We start from the raw sequence: 22,364 nt of genomic DNA, 5'->3' as shown, positions 1-22,364 counted from the left end.
AATATTTACTATCTGTTTCAACCCATGAGCTCATGATGGTAACAAAACAAAATACCCTCCTGCTTAAAAGCCTACTCAATATTTTAGAAACTGTCTTTCCTGCATGAATTACATAAACAAATAGAGAATAGAAATTTATCTTTAGAAAAGTATTCTAGGCCAGCCGTGGTGGCTCATGCCTATAATCCCAACACTGGGAGGTTAAAGAAGAGGATCACTTGAGCCCAGTTCAAGACCAGCCTGGGCAACATAGAGAAACCTGTCTCTACTAAAAATTAAAAAATCCGCTGGGCATTGTGGCATATGACTATATTCCCAGCTACCTGGGAGGCTGAAGTGGGAGGATCACTTGAGCACAGGAGTTTGAGGCTGCAGTGAGCCATAAACGTGCCAGCCTGGGCGACAGAGTGAGACTCTGTCTCCAAAAAAAGAAAAGAAAAGTATTTTAGCCATTTTTTTTTTTTTTTTTTTTTTGCGATGGTGTCTCGCTCTGTCACCCAGGCTGGACTGCAGTGATGCAATCTCGGCTCACTGCAACCTCCGCCTTCCAGGTTCAAGCGATTCTCCTGCCTCAGCCTCCCAAGTAGCTGGGATTACAGATGTGCACCCCCACGCCCAGCTCATTTTTTCTGTATTTTTAGTAGAGATGGATTTAAACATGTTGGACAGGCTGGTCTCGAACTTCTGACCTCTGGTGATCTGTCTGCCTCTGCTTCTTAAAGTGGTAGGATTACAGGCATGAGCCACCGCGCCTGGTTTGCCAATTTTTTGACAACGTATCAACATCATTTACGATGGGCACGGCCTCAGTGTAGTGTGTCTAGACAAGCTGGCCGGAAGAGAGAGGAATATGCAAACCAGGCTTGAAGATGAGTTAAATCAGAGATTTTCATTCCACAAAAGAGAAATTTTAATGGGGTCAGAACATTGATCTTCTAATATTTGAAAGCCTGTTAACTAGGAGAGAGAGAGCAAACTATTTTGTTGTAGGAGGACCCACCCAGCTCTGACGGTTTAAAGCGTCATGAATGCGAATTTGAACTCCAGAAAAGCAGAGCTTCCTAACAATGGGACTTCCACAGCAATGGGATCTGCTTCCTCTTTCAGTTTGTGCCTTTTCTATGAGCGAGAGACTCCTAGGAAAGCAGCAGCCCATTAGGAAAACGTGTGGGAACTCACTCGCGGGTTCTTTATTTTTTTTGAGATGGAGTTTTGCTCTTGTTGCCCAGGCTGGAGCACAATGGTGCGATCTTGGCTCCCTGCAACCTGTGCACTATGAGTTCAAGTGATTCTCCAGCGCCCTCTCCTGAGTAGCTGCGATTACAGGCATCCACCACCATGCCTGGCTAATTTTTTGTATTTTTAGTAGAGATGGGGTTTCACCATGTTGTCCAGGCTGGTCTCAAACTCCTGACCTCAAGTGATCCACCCACTTTGGCCTCCCAAAGTGCTGGGATTACAGGCATGAGCCACTGAGCCCAGCCGGTAACCCACAGGTTTTTTGGATGGTCTCTGAATGTCATGTAACTCTTTTATTTTTTATTAAAAAAATTTTTTTTGACACAATATCTTGCTGTGTTACCCAGACTGGAGTGCAGGGGCAAGATCATGGCTCACTGCAGCTTCTAACTCCTGGGCTCAAGTGATCTTCCTGTCACATGAGTCTCCCAAGTAGTTGGAACACAGGTGCCAGCCACCACACCTGGCTAATTTGGTTTGGTTTTGTTTTTTTAGAGATGGGCTCTTGCTATGTTGCCTATACTGGTCTTGAACTGCTGGCCTCAGGCAATCTTCCTCCCTTGGCCACCCAAAGTGCTGGGATTACAAGCATGAGCCACTGTGCACAGCTGAAATTTTTGACTTAGTCTTTTTGTACATGTGATATTTTATTCATAGAATCCATAAATGGAAGGGAAATTTCTGAGTTCAGAGCAATACATATGATACAAAACTTGATATATAGACTAGAGTTTCTTAGCCGAACTGGAGGGGCTGGCTTAGGTAATCCATGGATTCCCTGAAATTGGGGACACCATTGGAAATATGTGTGAGCTCAGGGGCAGTTTCCTATGATTTTTAGGCCTCAAAATGTCTCTTGGACTCAAAATTGCCTTAGGGCAGAGGACGTGTGTACCCCCAGTATAGAATCTCGGACAGTGAATGTGAGTAAACATTCGGCAGAAAAGCTCTGCCAAACTGAGTGCTCTCATGTGACTTTTTCATCAAGTCAGTATTCCTGGGATCTCTTGTACATGATAATCTCACTCTTGTACATGATAATCTCACTCTTGTACATGATAATCTCACTCTTATAAGGTTTCATCATTTCTGCTTACCCTAGTTTTCTTTCCCACTCTGTTCCCTCTCCCACCAGACTGGACTCTGAAATGGGCATGTACAGAGACGAAGAGACCCCAACGTGCTTCAGGCTTTGAGTGGAGAGGACAAAGCCTCTGCTGGGACAGGGAACAGAGGGATGTGGAGTCCCTGAAGATGATTTTGGACAATGGTCTGAGGTTGGGACAGTGGCAGGAGATACCATTCACCCAGGATCTCCAGGACAAGAGATCAGAATGGCAGTTACAAGTGTTTTTTTTCAAACTAGTTGCCAGGTTGGCATGAGCCATGACATCAGAGATTCCGACCTTCCTGATTGGAGGGACCGGACTCCGTGGTGCCTGGAGATCAGTTGGACAACAGTATCTTCTCAGAGCTGTTCTCCACTCCTGACTTCTCCTAGGCTTGAGAATTGATAACATACTCTTCTGGATCCTACCAGTGTCCAGAAAAAGGCCATGGACAGAACGGAGACTAGGTTCCGTAAGAGGGGACAGATTACAGGAAAGATCATGACCAGCCATCAACCGCACCCCCAGAATGAGCAGAGTCCCCAGCAGAGCACCTCGGGGTACCCCCTCCAGGAGGTGGTGGATGATGAAGTGTTGGGACCATCAGGTGAGGGGACTGGTGGAAGAAGAGGTGGGATAGGATTGACTAAGACGAAGGAAGGGGGCCGGGTGCGGTGGCTCACGCCTGTAACCCCAGCACTTTGGGAGGCCGAGGCGGGCGGATCACCTGAGGTCAGGAGTTGAAGGCCAGCCTGGCCCATATGGTGAAACCCCATCTCTACTAAAAGTATAAAAATTAGCCAAGTGGTAGTGGTGCACACCTGTAATCCCAGCTACTCAGGAGGCTGAGACAGGAGAATCACTTGAGACTGGGAGGAAGAGGTTGCAGTGAGCTGAGATCACGCTACTGCACTCCAAAAAAAAAAAGAAAAGAAAAGAAAAGAAGGGTCAGCGGTCAGGAAGGAGAACCTGAGGAGGGTGTGTGGGAAGAATGGAGAAATTCAGGCTGGGTGAGGTGGCTCACACCTGTAACCCCAGAACTTTGGGAGGCCAAGGCAGGTGGATCACTTGAGGCCAGGGGTTTGAGACCAGCCTGGCCAACATGGTGAAACCCTGTCTCTACTAAAAGTACACAATTGAGCTGGGCATTATGGCAGGCACCTGTAATCCCAGCTACCTGAGAGGCTGAGGCAGAAGAATAAATGGAATCCAGGAGATGGATGTTGCAGTGAGCTGAGATTGCACCACTACACTCCAGCCTGGGTGACAAAGCAAGATTCTGTGTCAAAACAAAACAAAACAAAAAAGGAGGGACTCAGAGAGCCAGGGACCAGGGAAGGACATGAAGCAGTGTTCGGAGGACAGAGAGAGAGAAGAATGGGGAGGGGAAGGAGCGGCACATGGGGTTGAGCAGAGGAGAAAATCAGAAAGATGGCTTAGAGAAGCCAGCAGTCTGCGAGTCTGGGGAGGATGGAGAGTGGTTTGGGGTTTGGGGTCGGGGTCTAAGGTGATCAGATGCAGAAGCATTACACGGTGGCCTGGTTTCTTTACTCAGCCCCTGGGGTAGATCCCAGCCCCCATGTAGGTCCCTTGGCTGGAAAAGGAAGAGGGAGTGGTCAGATGAATCTGCGGAGGAGCCGGAGAAGGAGCTCGCCCCTGAGCCTGAGGAGACCTGGGTAGTGGAGACGATGTGTGGGCTCACGATGAAGCTGAAGCAACAGCGAGTGTCACCCATCCTCCCTGAGCACCACAAGGACTTCAACAGTCAGCTTGGTAGGAGGACAACCCAGAGAGCACCTCCAATCCTGTTCTTTCTAAAAAGAGGAAACTTCCAATAACCACACTTTTCCAATGGGAAAGATACGCCCCCAGTGGGTGAGCTCTCCACGCAGGAGGACTCAGAAGTGATCACTCATGAGGGACACTTAGGAGACGATAGAGGACTAGCTAGGCTAGACTTGATAAAGTTTGGCGCTTGGGATGAGAAAGCTTGGTTTCGGGCCAGGTGCAGTGGCTCACGCCTGAGATCCTAGCACGTTGGGAGGCTGAGGCAAGAAGATTGCTTGAACTCAGGACTTTGAGGCTACAGTGAGCTATGACTGCACCACTGCACTCCAGCCTGGGTGACAGAGCAAAACCCTGTGTCAAAAGAAAAACGAAGGCCGGGTGTGGTAGCTCATGCCTGTAATCCCATTACTTTGGGAGGCTGAGATGGGTGGATCACTTGAGGTCAGTTGTTCGAGACCAACCAGACCAATATAGCGAAACCTCATTTATACTAACAATACAAAAATTAGCCAGGCATGCCTGTTATCCCAGCTACTCAGGAGGCTGAGACAGGATAATCGCTTGAACCCAGGTGGAAGAGGTTGCTTTGAGCCAAGATAGCGCCACTGCATTCCATTCTGGGTGAGAGAGTAAGACGCTGTCTCAAAAAAAAAAAAAAAAAAAAAAGAAGGAAGGAAGGGCCCAGAAGTCAGGAAGGAGCACGTGAGGAGGGTGTGTGGGAAGCATGGAGGTACTGAGGCAGGGTGCAGTGGCTCACACCTGTAATCCCAGCACTTTGGGAGGCCAGGCAGGCAGATCACTTGAGGCCAGGAGTTGGAGACCAGCCTGGCCAACATGGTGAAACCCTGTCTCTTCTAGAAGCACAAAAATGAGCTGGGCGTTCTGGTGGGCACCTGTAATCCCAGCTACTTGGGAGGCTTAGGCAGGAGAATCACTGGAACCCAGGAGGCAGAGGTTGCAGTGAGCCAAGATCCCACCACTACACTCCAGCCTAGGCCACAAAGCAAGACTGTTTCTCAACAACAACAACAACAACAACAACAACAACAACAACAACAACAAAAAAGGGACTCAGAGAGCCAGGGACCAGGGAAGGATATGAGGAAGTGTTCTGAGGACAGAGAAACGGGAGAATGGGGAGGAGAAGGAGCGGCACACGGAGCTCAGCAGAGGAGACAGACAGAAGGAAAGATGGCTTGGAGAAGCCAGCAGTCTGCGAGGCTGGGGAGGATGGAGAGTGGTTTGGGGTTTTGGGTCGGGCTCTAGTGTGATCAACTGCAGAAGCATTACACCGTGGCCTGGTTTCTTTACTCAGCCCCTGGGGTAGATCCCAGCCCCCTGCATAGGTCCTTTTGCTGGAAAAGGAAGAGGGAGTGGTGGGACGAATCTGAGGAGTCGGAGGAGGAGCTACGGAAGGTGCTCGCCCCTGAGCCTGAGGAGATCTGGGTGGCGGAGATGCTGTGTGGCCTCAAGATGAAGCTGAAGCGACGGCGAGTGTCGCTCGTGCTCCCTGAGCACCACGAGGCCTTCAACAGGCTGCTTGGTAGGAAGACACCCCTGAGAGCACCTCCAATCCTGTTCTTTCCAAAAACAGGAAACTTCCAATAACCACACTTTTCCAATGGGAAAAATATGCCCCAGTGGGTGAGCTCTCCATGTCGGAGGAATGTGAAGTGATCACTCATGAGGGACACTTAGGAGATGATAAAGGATTAGGTCAACTTGATAAAGGTCAGCGCTTGGGATAAGAAAGCTTGGTTTCGGGCCAGGCGCAGTGGCTCCCGCCTGAGATCCCAGCACATTGGGAGGCTGAGGCAAGACGATTGCTTGAACTCAGGACTTTGAGGCTGCAGTGAGCTATGACTACACCACTGCACTCCAGCCTGGGTGACAGAGCAAAACCCTGTCTCAAAAGAAAAACCAAGGCTGGGCACAGTAGCTCATGCATGTAATCCCAGCTACTCGGGAGACTGAGACAGGAGACTCGCTTAAACCCGGGAGGCAGAGGTTGCAGCGAGCCAAGATCAGGCCACTGCATTCCAGCCTGGCCCACAGAGCAAGACTCTGTCTCAAAATAAATTAATAAATAAATAAAAATAAAAATCCAAGAAAAACAAAATCAATAAACAAAGAAAGTGGTTTCAGCTGTGCCCTCTGAAACTTAATGTCTCTTACTGACTTTTCTAAACCTAAGTGTCTCCATCCATAGTGGGGGATACCAAGGCCATGGTCACACCCTGATGTGACTGTCTCATGAGGAAATGATGGGAATTCCTTTATGACTCTGCAGTGGTCCCTCCGTGTCTGCTGGAGGAGGTCCTGGCTGATTCCCAGCTCTACATCCTGTAGATTCTCACACCCAGGGCCTCCTTCGGCCTCTTCTCAGGGGAGTCTCAGAGCAGGAGCCTCTCTCCCTTGCCCAGTGAAAGTCATTCTCCCCTCTCCCATCCACCTCACCCGCGGCCACAATCCTGAGACCTCCCCCCGGGAGGCACACTTCTCCTCACTGCCCTGCTGCTCCCACGGAAACCCTGTCCTGCTTCTCACACTGACATCTGCTCTCTAATCACAGAGGATCCTGTCATTAAAAGATTCCTGGCCTGGGACAAAGATCTGAGGGTGTCGGACAAGGTAAGGTTGTTCTCCATGTAACTGTTCCTGTTCCAACGCATGGCTGGGCGGAGGGCGCAGCTTCCAAACCCACAGTTCTCCCTCCACCACCTCCCACCAGATGCTCCTACAGTCTTTTTTTTTTTTTTTTTTTTTGTGAGACAGAGTCTTGCTCTGTTGCCCAGGCTGGAGGGCAGTGCCTCTATCTTGACTCACTGCAGCCGATGCCTCCCGGGTTCAAGCGATTCTCCTGCCTCAGCCTCCAAGCAGCTGGGATTACAGACATGAACCACCACGCCTGGCTAATTCTTGTGTTTTTAGTAGAAACGGGGTTTTGCCATGTTGGCCAGGTTGGTCCTGAACACCTGACCTCAGGCGATCCACCCGCCTTGGCCTCCCAAAGTGCTGAGATTATAGACATCAGCCACTGTGCCCGACCAGCTCCCATGGTCTTGAGTCTTGGCACCCACAAATTTTTTTTTTGTGAGACAGAGTCTAGCTCTGCTCCCCAGGATGGAGTGCAGTGGCATGATCATAGCTCATTGCAGCCTCTAATTCCTGGGCTCAAGCAATCTTCTTTCCTCAGCCTCCTGAGGAGCTCGGAGTAGGCACATGCCACCATGCTCAACTAATTTTTGAAATGTTTGTAGAAACAGGGTCTCACTATGTTGCCCAGGTTGTTCTCCAACTGTTGGGCTCACACGATCCTCCTGTCTCCACCTCTCAAAGTACTGGGATCACAGGCTTGAGCCGCCACTCCCGGCTATTCTTGGTCTTTTTATGATTTGTCAGCATCTCCCTCAGGATTCTGCTGGTCTCTTGCAGAGTGAATGAGTGGCCCCTGCCTCTCCTATGGGTCCTTTGGGATCTGAGCTCTGGGCCACAGTCTGGCCGCAGCCCTGAAGCTCCTGGCCCCTCTACTCTCAGCTCTTTGGGACAGTTCTCTGCCTGGCACACAAAAGACCCTCCTGACACCAGCCGACCTAGACACACCCCCTCCAAAGATACCATCGGAGCCCACCATCCTGGGAGCATCACCCAAAACCCTTCCTCTGGCTTCTCGGGTTTGCATCCGACCTTCGAATACCCCTCCATCCCGCAATTTCCAAATGAGTACAGTCACCCCAACACTGAGGTCCCTTCTCTGATGGGCAGCCCCTCCCCAGACCCTCATTCCCCCTCTCCACAATCTTCCTCTTCCAAGATGTGACCTCTCCCTCTCTGTGTTCCTTTCTCTCCATCAGTATCTCCTGGCTATGGTCATAGCGTATTTCAGCCGGGCCGGCTTCCCCTCCTGGCTATACCAACGCATTCATTTCTTCCTGGCTCTGTGAGTGGTTTGCTGCCTCCTATCCGTCAATATCCAATGCCCTGGGACAGCGGGGGAAGTGGGATTCCAGCCTTTCATTTATTCTTTCACCTATTTGTCCTCTTTACTCTGTGTACAAAAAAGAGAGGATTATACTATCATAGACTGTTGTTTCTAAACAGAAACTCAGGCTGGGCACAGTGGCATACGCCTGTAATCCCAGCGCTTTGGGAGGCCGAGGCAGGCGGATCACCTGAGGTCAGCAGTTCGAGACCAGCCTGGCCAACATGGCCAAACCCTGTCTCTACTAAAAATAGAAAAATTAGCTGGGCGTGGTGGAGTGCATCTGTAATCCCAGCTACTCGGGAGGCTGAGGCAAGAGAACCCTTTGAACCCAGGAGGTGGAGGTTGCAGTAAGCTAAGGTCGAGCCACCGCACTCCAGCCTGGGTGACAGAGTGGGACTTTTTCTCAAAAAAAAAAAAGCCAAAAAAACAAACTCCAATGCCAGTGTACAAATAAAAGAATAAAACAAAAGGAACCATAAACTGCTCCTAAGGGGAAAAGAAAAGGAGTGGAGGAGTGGACATGCCACTTCCTCCAGCAAGCAGACGTTTCTGTTTCTTCTCTCTCTCTCCTTCCCACATCAACCACAAACGCCATCGACCTCCTCTGGGTTCCCATGACAGAGGCCACAGTTCAGGTCCCCCTCGCATCACTCGAATCCACTGTCAAATGCTCCCCGCTGGGGTCTCCTGGAGTCTCTCCCCAAGCCAGGGGGCTTCCTAGTGCAGCCTGAACATCTTTCCAAAGCACGACAACCTCACTGCCCACCTGAACAACTTCCTTAGCTGATGCCTTTCTCTATCGAGGCCAGGGTCCACAGTGTCAATTCTACCCTCTCTACAATCTCTACAAGCACACTGGCTCGCCATCTTGGTATTTCCTGGCTCGGCTTCACTGCTCCTTCCAAATGCCCTCCACTCGACTTTGTGTTTGTGTTTTCTGTCTGGGTGTCCCGCACACATGTGGCTCTGAAGGGAAGGACCCATTCCTTGAAGTCAGTTCACCCCACAGCCTCTGTGATGCCTTCCCTCATCTTCCAACTTCTGCATGCCCGTAGCTCTCTAGTTACATCCTGGACACTGGGATTAGGTCATCTGCCTTGATTACTCCCAGTCCCATTAGACTAGATGCCTGTAGAAGGCAGGGTCCTGGCAAAATATCAATGTATTCAATTTCTTTTATTTTTTTGAGACAGACTTGCCCTGTCCCCCAAGCTGGAGTGCAGTGGTGAGATCATAGCTCACCGCAGCCTCCATATCCTGGGCTCAAGCGATCCTCCCACCTCAGCTTCTTTATTAGCTCCGACTACAGGGCTGTGCCACCACACCTGGACAGTTTGTTTGTTTGTCTGTTTATTGAGACAGAGTCTTGCTCTGCCTCTCAGGCTGGAATGGAGTGGCCCAATCTCGACTCACTGCAACCTCCGCCTCCTGGGTTCACACAATTCTTATGCTTCAGCCTCCTGAGTAGCTAGGCCTAACGGGTGTGCCACCGCACCAGGCTGATTTTTGTATTTTTAGTAGAGATGGGGTTTCTCCGTGTTGACCAGGCTGGTCTCCAACTCCTGGTCTCAAGCGATCCACCTGCTTCAGCCTTCTAAAGTGCTGGGATTACAGGCATGAGCCACTGCGTCTGGCATATTTCTTCTATTTTTAATAGAGACGAGGGTCTTGCTATGTTGCCCAGGCCCGTCTCAAACTCCTGGCCTCAAGTGATCCTCCTGCTTTGGCCTCCCAATGTGCTGGGATTCCAGGCGTAAGCCACCACTCTCGGCCACCAGTTGGGTTTTTGTCTGCATCCTGAAGGAGTGGGAGACGCCCTTGATCAGGTCTCTGTCCAGCAGAGCCCTCCTGAGGAAGGCATGGCTCTCTGCAGGGTGGGTGCCAGTCCTGAGCTAGGGACGGTCCCTTACCTTCCTCTCTGGGAAGCTGACCTCAGCCGGAGGCCTCTCCTGGTGGTGCCCCTGAGCAGCAACCTGATTTCTGTCCTCAGCTACCTGGCCAATGACATGGAGGAGGACGACGAGGACTCCAAAGAAAACATCTTCCACTTCCTGTATGGGAAGAAGCGCTCTCGCATACCCTTGCTCCATAAGCGTCGGTTCCAGTTATGCCGTTACATGAACCCGAGGGCCAGGAAGAACCGCTCTCACATACCCTTGCTCCGTAAGCGTCGGTTCCAGTTACGCCGTTGCATGAACACGAGGGCCAGGAAGAACCGCGCTCAGATAGTCCTGTTCCAGAAACGTCGGTTCCACTTCTTCTGTTCCATGAGCGGCAGGGCTTGGGTTTCCCCCGAGGAGTTGGAGGAGGTGAGTGGGGCCTGGGGAGGTGGAGGAGGTGGGGAGGAATTGGGTGGGCTGGAGGCTGGATGAGGGGAGAGAGGGGTAACCTGGCGAGTCCCCGTCTTCTCAAAGGGCGTTTGTTTTTCCAGATCCAGGCTTATGACCCAGAGCACTGGGTGTGGGCGCGAGATCGCGCTCGCCTTTCCTAGAGCTCCGGGGACCGTGGAGGCCTGAGGTCATCGGCCTGAGAGAAGGTACATCTGCATCCTCCGGGGTAAAGGCAGAATATTGGGGTCTATTTTGGAAATCCGAAGAACCCAATTGCTTGATCCGGCTTCAAGCCTGGGCAACGTGGCGAGATCCCCTCTCCACAAAAATACGTGGGACGCATCTCTACTCCCAACTACTCAGGAGGCTGAGGCGGGAGGATCTCTGGAGCCTGGAAGGTTGGGGCCGCACAGAGCCCTGATCCTGCCACTGCACTCCAGTCTGGGCGACAGAGTGAGACCCTGCCTCAAAAATAATCATAAATACTGAGTTTGGGGAGGTTCATTATGATTGACGCACTTGAGTTACCGATTTGGGTCGAGGGTTCAGTGAAGCTTTGGTTTACATCTTGTGCAGCTAACCACATTGAGCACAGAGCATGAGACTTCATCATGAGGAGGTAGGATTAAGGATTAGGCTTCTGGACTCGTGGTTCGTGATGTTGTCACATTAGAAACACATCTAGCATGGTTACAAGTCTGGATCTTAAGTGACACAAAAGGCCCCAGCTGTGATGAAGTCCAAAGCCACATTCTCTGAGGGTGCCCTACTCCCTGGGCAGACCCACCCAAAGTCCTTGCTATGAAGTAGATCACTGGGGCTGACCTTGGGTGTATTAAGTGAGTTTTGGAGTCGTGGTCACCAAAGTGTGTTTCACAGTTGAACACGATGGTTCAGAAGCAGGGTATAGAATGAAAGGCAGCAGATAAAATTGCATTTCTCAATTGCTCTGAACTCTAGACTTGACATGGGACGTGAATAACCTTCCTGTCTAGAGAGCTGCCTCCTTGAAGTGTGACATTGTCTCTCTCACTTCCAGAACACCGGACCCAGGGGAGATGTGGATTTTCAGCAGGAACTTTATTCCAATGCTAATGGCAGACACCAGGAAGGAGGAGAGGAACCATTTGTGCACATCATCTAGAAGAACCTGGACCATTCTTGATGGAGCTCAATACAGTCATCACGTTGTCCTCCTAGGAGCAGGGGTGGGGGGAGGGGGGTGGGGTCCTTCTAGGAGTCCTTGGAGAAAACTAAGAAACCAGGAGTGTTTCCAGTTCCACCCTTTCCTGCGGCACCACCTCCCTTTTTATATTGCTGAATTCCAACCTCCCTGGGGCGGAACCTGGACGTCCTGTTTCTTATGGACTTGGCTGCCACAGTCCAGGAGCATTTGAAGGCACAATGCAGGGGTTCAGATTGGCACAGAATTCTTTTGTGAAATATCAGTGCCACAGATTGTAACAGATAGCTTCATGCACACTCTGCATTTTATTGGTTTGTTTGGAAAATGTTGGCCATTGAATTATTCATAGATTTATTTCAAATAGTTTGGAAATTGTACTTTTGAAAACATGCTGTTCCTGTAGTTTTTTGATGAGAGTTATAGTTGTTATATATACATAAAGATAATTTTCATTTTTAAGAGACAATTCTTTTTATCCTAAATATTTTATTATCTTTAAATTTGTTTCTGTATTATTATATGTGCTCCTGAAGCGAGCACTCTTTTTATCTATGATACTTCCATAATAATCTCTTCTATTTATAGCTATTGGTAGTTCCCCACCAGAAAAAAACATAATTCTGGTGATAGAAATTTTTATTTGCTGTTTAGGTTTGTGACTGAATTGTGAGAATTCAGTTGTGATTTTTAACATGTCTCAGATATATATACTAACATGTCTAATATATACTATCTATTTTATTGGTTTATTTTGAAAAACATGGATATAGAATTATTTAAATATTATTTTATTTATTGAAATATTTATTAAATATATTTATTTATTTAAATATTATTACTTTAAATATTATTTTAAATATTTTGGAAATACTGGTATTTTTGAATAGATGCTGTTTCTATAAAGCTGTGTGATGGGTGTTATAACTGTTGTATACACATACATATAATTTTCTTTTCCTTTTTAAGAGAGGATTCTTTTCATCCTAAATCTTTTACCTTTCAATCTTTGTATCTATTATTACACGTGCTGCTGAAGGGAGCATGGTTTTTATCTATGATACTTAGTTAACATATCTATTACATTTATAGCTATGTAGTAGTTCCCCTAAATTCTTGTAAAAATAAATTTTTATTTGATATTTCATATATGTTTGAAATGTGAGAATTCAGATGTAATTTTTTACCTTGTTTTGGCATGTTTGTATGTTACTTTAAAGAGGATGTGTGTTCTAAAGTAGGACACGAGCTGTGTGTTTTCAAGAGAACAATAGAGTGCGTCTCTTGGGGAAACATAATAAAAATGAACTTTCTCACCTTCACAGCAATTGTGATCATATTGGTCTGGATTGATTATTTGCTGCCCAGTGATATTTTTCCTTAATGGGGTTGTGGTTATTTGAACATATTTATTAGCTCTGGAAGATAATCCTGTGCTGTTTTTTATGTAGAAAAAACCATAAGGCTGGGTGCAGTGCTCACACCTACAATCCCTGCAGTTTTGCAGGTCATGGCGGGAGGATCACCTGAAGCCAGGAGTTTGAGGCCAGCCTCAGCAACATAGCATCTACATCTATTTTTAATTTTTATTTTTTAAAGAAAAACAATAGAAGAGAAGGCTGATCCCAAGCTACAGGGTTTTTTGTTTGTTTGTTTGTTTGTTTTGGAGACAGAGTCTTGCTCTGTCTCCCAGGCTGGAGTGCAGTGGCACAACCTCGGCTCCCTGCAACTTTCGCCTCTGGGTTCAAACAAATTCTCCTGCCTCAGCCTCCCAAGTAGCTGGGACTACAGGCACCCATCTGTACGTCCGACTAACTTTTGTAAAAATAGTAGAGACAAGGTTTCACCATGTTGGCCAGGCTGGTCTCGAACTCCTGACTTCAAGTGATCCACCCACCTCGGCCTCCCAAAGTGCTGGGATTACAGGCATGAGCTACTGCGCCCAGATGCCAAGCTAGAGTTTTAAGGCAGGAAATGAGAGAAAGATATTGAGAGAGGAAAACCAGGTGGTAAGAAAACTCTAAAGGTTGCCGGGAGTGGTGGCTCACGCCCATGATCCCAGCAGGAGTTTGAGACCAGCCTGGCCAACATGGAGAAACCCTGTCTCTACTAAAAATACAAAAATTAGGCAGGCGTGGTGGTGCACGCCTATAATCCCAGCTATTTGGGAGGCTGAGGCAGGAGAATCACTAGCAGAGATTGTGTCTCCTCACCCCCTCTCAAAAAAAAAAAAAAAAAGAAAGTTCCTGCAGCAGTTAAAGCTGTGAAAGACAGGCACTCTGCCATGCAATTCTTTGTGATTTTTCTCTTTTCTTTTTGGAGTTGGGGTCTTGCGCTGTCACCCAGACTGAGGTGCAGTGGTGTGGTCATAGCTCACTGCGGCCTCAGACTCAAGCTCAAGCGATCCTGTTACCTTGCCTTTCAAATTGCTGGGATTATAAGCATGAGCCACTGCATCTGGCCTGTGTGACACAATTCTGTTTTTTATCTTTTTTGGGGGGGGGGGAGGGGGATGGAGTCTCGCTCTGTCACCCAGGCTGGAGTGCGGTGGCATGATCTTGGCTCAATGCAAGCTCCGCCTCCTGGGTTCACGCCATTCTCCTGTCTCAGCCTCCCGAGTAGCTGGGACTACAGGCGCCCGCCACCATGCCTGGCTAATTTTTTGTATTTTTAGTAGAGACGGGGTTTCACTGTGTTAGCCAGGATGGTCTCGATCTCCTGACCTCGTGATCTGCCCGCCTTGGCCTCCCAAAGTGCTAGGATTACAAGCGTGAGCCACCGCACCCAGCCTATGTGATGCAATTCTGATGTCAACTCTCTGATGTTACCTCAAATGCCACAGGTTAAGGCCACCAGCCCCCACTAGGCTGCCCTCGCTTTAGACACACCTGCAGGCTTGGGTGTCCTCAGACCACATGTACTTCTCACCAACTGTCTACAAATTTGGAGGTTCCCACCATGCCCTCAAGTTCGATAACTCACTAAAACAATTCACAGAATGCAGAAAAGCATGACACTTTCTTTCTCTTTTTTTTTTTTTTTTTTTTTTTTGAGACGGGGTCTTGCTCTGTCGCCCAGGCTGGAGTACAGTGGCCACCATGCTTGGCTAATTTTTGTATTTGTATTAGAGACGGGGTTTCGCCATGTTGGCCAGGCTGGTCTTGAACTCCTGACCTCAGGTGATCCACCCGCCTTGGCATCCCAAAATGCTGGGATTATAGGCATAGCCACCATGCCTGGTCGACTTCTAGAGTTTCAATAACAGAGATGTGATTCAAGAAGGGAGACATGTTTTGTAGATGGCAGGAGCTTCATGAAAAGAAGCCAATGAAGGGCAGGATGTGTAGCTGTCTACCTACAGGAAACCAGCCAGGAGCCTCCCCACAGGGACTTCAGCACAGATGGCCGGGAAAATCTGCATTAACCTGACCTCTGGACCTAAGAGAGGACAAGGCCTTGACCATTTCTACAGACTCACAAGATGCAATCTCTGTGGTCCATGCCCATGGTGTGATCTGGGAAACGGGGGACCTTCTAAATGCCAACAACAAGGAAATCAAATGTGCAACAGACAGAAATACCGGCATTGACGTGGGCCATGGAGAGGCCTAAACAGATGACTGCAATTCACTGCCAAGGTCATCAAAGGGGTGACTCTGAAATAATAAATTTCAGGTGCCACGGCCCAAATAGCTGCATGAGGTGGGGAAGTCCTCCACATGCCTCTGCTTCCTTCAGTACCTGTTTATGAAATAAGCCGAGGTACTTCCCTGGGGAATTTCCTTTCTCTTTCTTTCTTTTGAGATGGAGTCTTGCTCTGTCGCCCAGGCTAGAGTGCAGTGGTGCAATCTCGGCTCAATGTAACCTCTCCCTCCTGGGTTTTAGCAATTCTCCTGCATCAGACTTCTGAGTAGCTGAGATTACAGGTGCATGCCACCATGCCCAGCTAATATTTGTATTTTTAGTAGAGACAGGGTTTCACCATCTAGGCCAGGCTGGCCTTGAACTCCTGACCTCGTGATCCACCCGTCTTGGCCTCCCAAAGTGCTGGGATTACAGGTGTGAGCCATCACGCCCGGACTTTTTTTTTATTTTTTGAGACGACGTTTCACTCTTGTTGCCCACGCTGGAGTGCAATGGCACGATCTCAGCTCACTGCCACCTCCTCCTCCCAGGTTCAAGCGATTATCCTGCCTCAGCCTCTCGAGTAGCTGGGATTACAGGCACCCAACACCAAACCCAGCTAACTTATTGTATTTTTAGTAGAGATGGGATGTCACCATGTTGGCCAGGATGGTCTTGAACCCCTGACCTCTAATGATCCACCTGAATTGGTTTCCCAAAATGTTGGGATTACAGGCACAAGCCACTGCGCCCAGCCCCTCCTATACCTCTTTTGGTCAAGGCAGCACAATTCAGAAGAATCTTGCCAGGGAAGACTGGTAAATGGACGTCGACGTGATGCCTATGGCTCCTGGTGGATTTAGATACCTCCTGGTGCTTATTGATATCTTTACCAGTTGCACGGGGGCTTTTCCATGCCAGACTGAAAACGCAGGAGATCAATGATCAACCTTCAACTATTTACTAGCAGAACACTGAGGGGACTGTGCGGTCACCAATACCTCCTATTGCACTTGGATAAACACCTCCCAGGAAATACAGATGAATAGAAAGGACATAGTCAAAAAAGCAGAATGGCTGCATTCCTTCAACCAGAAGGGCCATTAGTCTGTTTTCACACTGCTATAAAGAACTATGAGAAACTGGGTAATTTATGAAGAAAAGAGGTTTAATTGACTCACAGTTCTGCAGGCTGTACAGGAAGCATGGCTGGGGAGGCCTCAGGAAACTGACAATCACGGCAGAAGGCGAAGGGGAAGCAGGCACGTCTGGCCATGTTGGAGCAGGAGAGACAGAGAGAGTGAAGTGGGAGGGCTGCACGCTTTTAAACAACCAGATCCCACAAGCGCTCACTCAATATCACGAGAACAGCAAGGGGGAAGTCGGCCCCCATGAGCCAATCACCTCCCACCAGGTCCCTCCCACAACACTGGGAATTACAATTTGACATGAGATTTCGGTGTGGATACAGAGCTGAACCATGTCAAGGGTAGTTCAACCACTGAGATTGATTGATTGATTGATTGACTGAGATGGAGTCCTGCTCTGTTACCTAGGCTGGAGTGCAGTGGCACAATCTCGGCTCACTGCAACCTCCGCCTCCCGGGTTCAAGCGATTCTCCTGCCTCAGCCTCCCGAGTAGCTGGGACTACAGCACATGCCACCATGCCTAGCTAATTTTTGTATTTTTAGTAGAGACAGGGCTTCACCGTGTTTGCCAGGCTGGTCTTGAACTCCTGACCTCGTGATCACCCTGCCTCGGCTTTTCTTTTGCTGGAATTACAGGCGTGAGCCACTGCACCCGGCCAACAACTGAGATTTAGAAGGCAGTCGAGTCCACTATACCGCACCTCACCTGGTTTCTTCCTCTGTTGGGGCCCCTCGTGGCCACTGTTCTGTTACTTTTTGGTCCTATTTATTTAAATGGATGGTGAGCTGTTTGTCCTCCAGGCTCCAACACTTCCACCTTCAGCTTGTATTACGACAATACCAGCCTTTCAAGCTACTCCGGGTGACCCCAGAACTCATTTGAACTCAGAAGCCCAAGAGTTTCATTCCTTTCACTTTAGGGGACTCAGTGCCCTGCTCAGCATGAAGTCGAAGCAGAAGCATGACCTCCATCCCTAATCCCTCAAGAATGAGGAGTGGAAGGTGTTGGCAGGAGGGTGGGGGTGAGGTTTGTAGATCTGTAACTGCATCAGACCAAATCTGGTTCAACTTTTTTTTTTTTTTTTTTTTGACGGAGTTTCACTCTTGTCACCCAGGCTGGAGTGCAATGGTATGAACTCAGCTCACTACAACCTCCACCTCCTAGGTTCAAGTGATTCTGCTGCCTCAGCCTCCAGATAGCTGGGATTATAAGGGTGCACCACCACACCTGGCTAATATTTATATTTTTAATAGAGACGGGGTTTTACCATTTTGGCCAGGCTGGTCTTGAAGTCCTGACCTCCACCTGCCTTGGCCTCCCAAAGTGCTGGGATTACAGGCGTGAGTCACTGCAACCGGCTCAGTTCAACTTTTATGTAATGAGGTTGTCAGTTGTTTTTCAATTGCCATGGACCCACAGGTTGAAGGGCATATACCCTGTGCATGCCCAGGGTAACCAAGCATGCAACCACGGAGTGGAAACTAAAAGCTCGGCCTGAAGAGCTGAGACTGATTTAAGAACTGGACACTCCATGGCAGGAGCCAGGATCCAATCAGATTGAGTTTTGCTGTCACCCCATGGCAGGATCCAGTCAGATCACACCTCCCAGCATTACTTTATTGCAAGATCCAATCAAATCACAACTCATTACCCTATGCTTATAAAACCTGACATAGCCCCCAGCTGGGTAAGGGAGATTTGAGTATTTCTTCCTGAGTTCTTGCTAGCTGACTTACAAAAAAGCTTTAAAAAAAAAAGAAGGCCACGTGTGGTGGCTCATGCCTGTAATCCCAGCACTTTGGGAGGCTGAGGCAGGCAGATCACTTGAGGTCAGGGGTGCAAGACCAGCCTGGCCAACATGGTGAAACCCTATCTCTACTAAAAATACAAAAATTAGCTGGTCATGGTGACACATACCTATAATCCCAGCTACTTGGGAGACTGAGGCAGGACAATCACTTGAGCCCAGGAGGTAGAGGTTGCAGTGAGCCAAGATCACACCACTGCACTCCAGTCTGGCCGACAGAGTGAGAAGACTCTGTCTAAAAACAGAACAGTTAAAATTAGCACCAAATGCTTTACGAGTAAAAAAAGTTTTTAGCTGCATATGTTTAAGTAACTTTTTAGATTGTAAAAAATACACATACAAAATGGAAAGGCACAAAGAAGAGAACAAAAAGTGCATGAGATTTCACATCCAAGGATAACCGCTGAGAACATGAAAGTGCTGACTCTTCCAGCCTTTATACTATACACATTTAGGCCATTGTTTTGTTTTTATAAAACCGTAATCATATAATACAGATAGTTTTATAATCTGGTTTTTAAACACAACAATTACATAACATTTAGCTGTTTCTTTTGCATTCAGATTCATAAGGGTTCCAGTAACTCATTTATCAGAAAACCAAGAGAAACAGTCTCATTAAAATATAAGTACATAAGGCAGGCATGGTGGCTCACGCCTATAATCCCAGCACTTTGAGAGGCCGAGGTGGGCGGATCACCTGAGGTCAGGAATTCGAGACCAGCCTGGCCAGCCTGGACAACATGGTGAAACCCCGTCTCTGCTAAAAATACAAAAATGAGCCAGGTGTGGTGGTGCGGGCCTGTAATCCCAGCTATTCAGAAGGCTGAGGCAGGTGAATCGCTTAAACTCGGGAGGTGGAGGTTGCAGTGAATCGAGATCGTGCCACTGCACTCCAGCCAGGGCGCCAAAGTGAGACTCCATCTCAAAAAAAGATAAAAATTAAAAATAAAAATAAAAAATATATATGTATATATATTTTTCCAGACAGTGTCTTACTCTGTCTCCCAGTCTGAAATACAGTGGCGCAATCATAGCTCACTGCAGCCTCAAGTTTCTGGGCTCAAGTGAATCTCCCACTTCAGCTTCCCAAGTAGCTGGAACTACAGGTGGATGCCACCATGCCCAGTCAATTTTTTTTTTTAATTTTTCATAGAAACAGAGTCTCACTATGTTGCCCAGTCCTAATAAACACTATGTGATGAAAAGAAAAAAGTAAATCACCCTAAAGTTAAGTCTTTAATGTTAAGTCTTTAACGAGAAATGCAAATAAAGCATTTCTCAATAGATTATGGCAAGAGAATCAACTGAAGAATAAACTTCTTTAGTAAAACCTTTGCTCATGTGCATTAACCAATACTCTTGAAAACCAAGATTAATTTACTGTACCTTCTTAATATTCCTTTGAAATTCCTTATGGCGCACAGGTAGTGTAGAAAATAACTGCTTCACGCTGACTGTGGTCCCTCTGGGGTGGGGGTAGAGGGTTTTCTGGATGATTTTCCCATCGTGATCAAACACCAGTCGAGTCCCAACCTTCACCGATGCGTGGCAGGTAGAAATGGTGACATCGCTGTGAGAGAATACCAGGCGTGGTGTGTTCAGTGAGAGACCCGTGATGTTGAGCATTGACTATGCTTTTCTTCACTTGCTTTTCTCTCAAAACTTTCTTAAAAAGCTGATGATCCCTCTGAGATAACCAAGATCTAAACGGTTGAGGAGTCATCATAAAATCTAAGGTTTGGCACCTAAAAGACAGTGAGACAGCACTAAACATACTTTGTTTTGATAAAAGCTTTGATTTCATTTTTCAGGTTGAATTGCAAAACCATAAATGATCTCAAGGTTTATTTATTCACAAATAGAGATTTGTTTTGTTATTACTCTTCAAATAAAATTGTTTTAAAGAATTTTTTAAAGAATTAAAAAATTTTTTTAAATTTTTAAAGAATCCAAGAGATATTATAATTAAAATGTATATGTAGGGCAGGGTGCAGTGGCTCATGCCTGTAATTCCAGCACTTTGGGAGGCCGAGGAGCGCAGATCACTTGAGGCCTGGAGTTCCAGACCAGCCTGGGCAACATGGCAAAACCCCATCTCTACTAAAAATACAAAAATTAGCCAGGAGTGGTGGTGCACGCTAGAGTCCCAGCTCTTCAGGAGGCTGAGGCATGAGAATCACTTGAACCTGGGAGGCAGAGATTGCAGTGAGCTGAGACTGTGCCACTGCACTCCAGCCTGGGTGACAGAGTGAGACTCTGTCTAAAAAAAAAAAAAAAAAAATATATATATATATATATATACACACACACATACATATACACACACACACATATATGTATATATATACACACATGTATATATACACACACATATGTATATATATACACACATATATATACACACATATCTATATGTATATATATACACACACATATATATGTATATATATACACACATCTATATGTATATATATACACACATATATATGTATATATATACACACATCTATATGTATATATATATTTAAATATAATTATAAAAATTTAGTATCTGTGCTATAATTAAATAGTGCTTTGGTGAAATGTTTCCCTAAAATTTGATGATGAAAAGCAATGATAACTATCATTTATTACCTATATGTTATGTTAAAATTGAGAAGTTACTGTTCTAATAACGGTAACCTTTTTTTTTAACAATACTATTTGCTTCATTTCATTCATTTATTTCCCACATTTCAGAAGTACTAGGACTTAGATTGGCAGTGAGACAAAACAGAATTCAGAAGCTAGAAGCTGAGATACCGAGATAGAAAATTGTAAATAATAACGATTCCAATTAACTTTCTGAGAGGTTTTTCTAAGGGGTCAAGTGAATGGATAAAAACATTGTATCACCTCAGTGCACACAGTGAGCTCAGAGCTTCCCCCTGAAAGCCGAAAGTTTCAACCTCAGTTAGGTCGGCAAACTCTTGAATCTTACATGTGTGATGTTTCAGAGCTGAAAGAGACTGTAAAGTAAGGACTAAGATACCTCAAGTGCTAAAACAACGGATATACATGATATCTAGTAACTGGCTGAAAAAACTGTTTTTGCGTTTCCCAAGACAGTGTTACTCAAAATTCTGAGACATGTGGCCCAATTATTTTATAATAGGATTAGAAAAAGTCAACTTACTTAAGCCTTCAAAGTTTTCTTCTTCTATCCCACATCCACTGTCTGAAACTTCAATGAGATCCACTCCATAGTCCTTAAGCTTTAGATCTAGAAAGTTTAAATATTTATGTATTTATTAAAAATGGACCCATGCTAGAATGGCATGAACCCGGGGGGCGGAGCTTGCAGTGAGCCGAGATCGGGCCACTGCACTCCAGCCTGGGAGACAGTGAGACTCCGTCTCAAAAAGAAAAAAAAAAAAAATGGACCCATGCTATAAGCTTTTATATTGATATTATTTATAACATATGCAAATTGAAGAGTCATAACTATACCTTTAGTTAAATGTACGAGTATCATTTTGTATATTTCATTTTTATAAAGCCCTTTCTGGCCATTTACTAGCCCAGATTAAATAGTTTAGCTTTTTCTTTCCTCTTTTTTTTTTTTTTTTTTTTGTCCATAGGCTAGTCAAATGAAGCAGTTGGAGTGGAGAAGGAACAAAAAAATCTGTAACTGGTTGTGATCAATTAGTGGTTAACACTGTTGCACTTTGACCAGCCTTTTCTTTTGAAAGAAATAATTTTAACATACCCAGTAAGGAGAAAGGGGGGCAGGCGCGGTTGTTCATGCCTGTAATCCCAGCACTTTGGGAGGCCAAAGTGAGCAGATCACCTGAGGTCAGGAGTTCCAGACTAGCCTGACCAACGTGGAGAAACCCTGTCTCTACTAAAAATACAAAATTAGCCAGGTGTGGTGGTGCATGCCTGTAATCCCAGCTGCTCGTAAGGCTGAGGCAGAATTGCTTGAACCCGGGAGGCGGAGGTTGTGGTGAGCCGAGATCGTGCCATTGCACTATAGCCTGGGCAACGAGAGCGAAACTCCATCTCAAAAAAAAAAAAAAAAAAAAGACAACTGGTTCTGGAATCAGACTTCCTGGATCCTATTTTATTAGCTTTATAATCTCAAAAAAAGGAAATTTCCTGTTCCTT

General features: G+C 46.8%; 2 pseudogenes; one reads left to right on the top strand and one right to left on the bottom strand.

The window, feature by feature from the left end:
• Positions 1-22,364, bottom strand: part of LOC100613111 (postmeiotic segregation increased 2-like pseudogene) — a 43,060-nt pseudogene that overhangs the window by 6,274 nt on the left and 14,422 nt on the right.
• LOC134810459 (speedy protein E5-like) lies at positions 481-11,578 on the top strand (annotated as a pseudogene).

Source organism: Pan troglodytes, chromosome 6 (assembly GCF_028858775.2).
Source record: "Pan troglodytes isolate AG18354 chromosome 6, NHGRI_mPanTro3-v2.0_pri, whole genome shotgun sequence".
NCBI classification, from domain to species: Eukaryota; Metazoa; Chordata; class Mammalia; order Primates; family Hominidae; genus Pan; species Pan troglodytes.
Note: the sequence above shows the minus strand (reverse complement) of the source record. Positions and strands in the feature narration are given on the sequence as shown.